This window comes from Apium graveolens, chromosome 6, assembly GCF_009905375.1.
Source record: "Apium graveolens cultivar Ventura chromosome 6, ASM990537v1, whole genome shotgun sequence".
In the NCBI taxonomy this organism is placed as follows: Eukaryota; Viridiplantae; Streptophyta; class Magnoliopsida; order Apiales; family Apiaceae; genus Apium; species Apium graveolens.
The window spans coordinates 194,113,310-194,116,556 of record NC_133652.1 but is presented as its reverse complement, the minus strand read 5'-3'; the positions used below and the strand labels follow the sequence as shown (position 1 = coordinate 194,116,556).

At 38.5% G+C, this 3,247-nt stretch overlaps 1 non-coding gene across 1 annotated transcript; it reads left to right on the top strand.

Annotated features, from left to right (window-relative positions):
• The first annotated feature begins 1,744 nt into the window (after positions 1-1,744).
• Positions 1,745-1,851, top strand: LOC141670074 (small nucleolar RNA R71). Its single transcript, XR_012554322.1, has one exon. It is a non-coding gene; the product is annotated as a small nucleolar RNA R71 (small nucleolar RNA).
• Positions 1,852-3,247: the final 1,396 nt, after the last annotated feature.

The following is a 3,247-nucleotide window of genomic DNA, read 5'->3' as shown; positions in this document are numbered from 1 at the left end:
AGCACAGAAACTTTTATACTCCAACCATTCTTTATAACATCAAAGAACTATACCTTGAGAAATCATCACTGGTCTAATACCCGATCCTTTACAAACTGGAAACCGTTTCTTATACATACCATGATATACCCTTGTGATACTCAAGAATTGCATTACGCTTTTATACCAATGCTCTATCGCTATTGATTATGATCTTGCTTATTGAATTACATTGTTTATTATACTAAATTATTTTAGAATTGGATAGTTTTCTTTTTGTGGACCAGATTCGTGGTCAGATCAGATTCGTGGTCGAATTAGGCCAATGTGTGCCTTGGATCCAGTTCGTAGAGCAGAGCTGTGTGCTTCGCTCGGGGTTAGTGCGTGACTGATCAGCAGCCTAACCTTGGTTTTTAAAACTTAAAAATGAATATCCAATTCTAATAATTAGTTGGAAAGAAACTTGATTCCTCTGAATTATCTTATTTGATCATTGTCTAGCCCCAGTTATCGTAATTATGACTTGCTGAGCTAGTTAGCTCACTCTTGCGAATCTTTTTATATATTTTACAGTTGAAAAAGATATGGATGGTAGTGAAGTTCCTCAGTCCCGAGTGCGGGCTAAGGTTCCAGTTGAGTTGGATCGAGCTAGCGGGAGCTTCATTCGGTAGAAAGATAGTAAGATAGTAAGAATAATTTTATTATCAGTTGTAAGTTAAATTAGTTGGGATTTGGTACATTGTAATAAAAGTTAAGGTTGTGGCTTGTTTTCATACTTTAACCTGTTGCAATCCGTGGTTGTGTAAAGCAGGGTCATTGCAAATAGTATCTTATATACAAGTTCATATGTTGTGGACCCCAAACTTCTGACCCGGGTTTGGAGGGCGCCACAAGTGTGCTCAACAATAGTCTTCCTTGGTTCCACTTCTCCTTCCTGTTGCTCTACTTCTTTCTCAGCCCCAGCTTCTTCAGTCAACGCTTGAGTTTTTTCGGGATTCGCAACCTTTCCAGACCTCAAAGTGATTGCTTTTACCTTCTCCTTAGCTTCCTTCCTTTCTGGCACTTCAGTGTTACTAGGTAATATACCACATTGACGATTTAGCAAGGCATTGGCAATTTGCCCAATTTGATTTTCCAAGGTCTTGATAGAAATAACTTGACTCTTGCACATAAGCTTCAACTCCTCTAGTTCAGATTTTTCATTAGCTTGTTCTAGCTGGAGTTGTTGTCTTGGTGCATATTGCGGTTGCTAAAAACCAGGGGGTTGTATTGCTTAGCTGGATATTGCTGATAAGGCTGTTGAACCGCATTCTGAGCGTTGCTCCAGCTGAAATTAGGATGATTGCGGTTGTTGGGATGATAAGTGGATGGCACAGGTTGCTGCAAACGCTGAAAGCTGCTTACGAACTGAGCTGATTCACTAGAAATTGCGCACCGATCAGTCTCATGGGCACGGGCACAAAGCTCACAAACACTAGCGATTTGATTAACTCCATAATTGGCCAAAGTGTCCACCTTCATCGTCAAAGACTTAAGTTGGGAAGCTATTGCAGTTGTTGTATCCAACTCCATAATTCATGCTATTTTTCCCTGAGTCAGTCTCTGGGAAGGATTCTGGTACTCATTAGGAGCCATCAGTTCAATCAATTCATAAGCTTCATCATATCTCTTAGCCCACAAGGCTCCTTCTGATGCTACATCGAGCATGGGTCTAGAAGTAGCACCCAATCCATTGTGAAAACAGTTAATAATCATCCAATCAGGCATTCCATGGTGTGGGCACTTCCTTAGCATCTCCTTATATCGATCCAATGCCTCACATAGAGATTCTCCAGTTTGCTGGGCAAACTGAGTAAGAGCATTCCTGATTGTAGCAGTTTTCGCCATATGGAAGAATTTAGTGAGAAACTTTTGAGCAAGTTTTTCCCAAGTGGTGTAGACCCTGCTGATAAAGAATGTAACCAACACTTAGCTTTATCCCTTAGAAAGAATGGGAAGAGTCGCAACTTGATAGCATCTTCAGTCACATCATTGAACTTGAAAGTATCGCAGATCTCGATGAAATCCCTGATGTGCATGTTGGGGTCTTCAGTAGGAGAACCCCCAAACTGAACTGAGTTTTGTATTATCTGAATTGTTCTTGACTTAATCTCAAAAGTGTTAGCCCTGATGGCTGGTCTGATGATGCTTGATTGAATGTCATTGATCTTCAGCTGAGAATAGTCCATCAGAGCCTTAGGATTTTCTGCTTGATCTCCCATCACTACTAAAAATGGTTCTTCGACTTTCTCTTCTTCTTCTTCTACCTTCTTTTCTTCTTCAAAAACTTCCTTTCGAACCACCACAACTTCTTCCTCGGCTTTATCCAGTGTTCTCTTACGAGTACGCGAACGCGTAGGAAACAGATAAGTAACAATGTCCGAGTCAATGAACTTTAACGACCATTGATGGAAAATACATAAACTAAAAATTAATACTGCAGTCCCCGGAAACAGCTCCAAAAACTTGTTAGTCGCTAAACATGCGCTAATTTACACAGAAGTATACGAGTTCGCAAGTAGTATAAGATATAAATAAGATACGTTCCCACAGAGACTGGCTTTGGTTAACTAATTAATTTATGCACTTAAGCAACAATGTATGGTTATTATTCAATGCTAAGACGATAACAAACTGAGGTTTTTTATAACTCAGAATTTAACTAACAATTATAACTACGAGAATAAAGAGGGTTGTATATTATATGAGACAAACATGGGATTCTAACTTCATTAAATACTTCATTTAATAGCCTTATTGTTCTTAACCTTAGCATGTAATAGTAATGACACTAATGAGATAACACGGAACTACTAAACGCCAACTTTCATTGCATGAATAACATACTATCAGATATCCACAAAAAAGATAGAAGCTGAATAGACACTAATTATATTAAGACCCTATATGTCTATATAATTTGACAACATAACGGTTTAAGTACAAGTTCTCTATCATGATTACACAGGGCAAGTAAGATGGTTAAAATTACCTACGAATCATGCATAACAATAACACATGAACCTACGCTAGCATGGCAAGTTCTAAATCCTTAAATTCACTGTCACTTCATTAAAGATTAACAAGCTATCTTATAAGTTCGCGATGCTCATAAGACGAATACGCACAACCAATACTAGGTTATCATACAATCACCACACACTAAGGCATCGAAACAAATTAACTAAAGAAATCCATAAATAAATCCGTTAGAACCCCACGATAATGA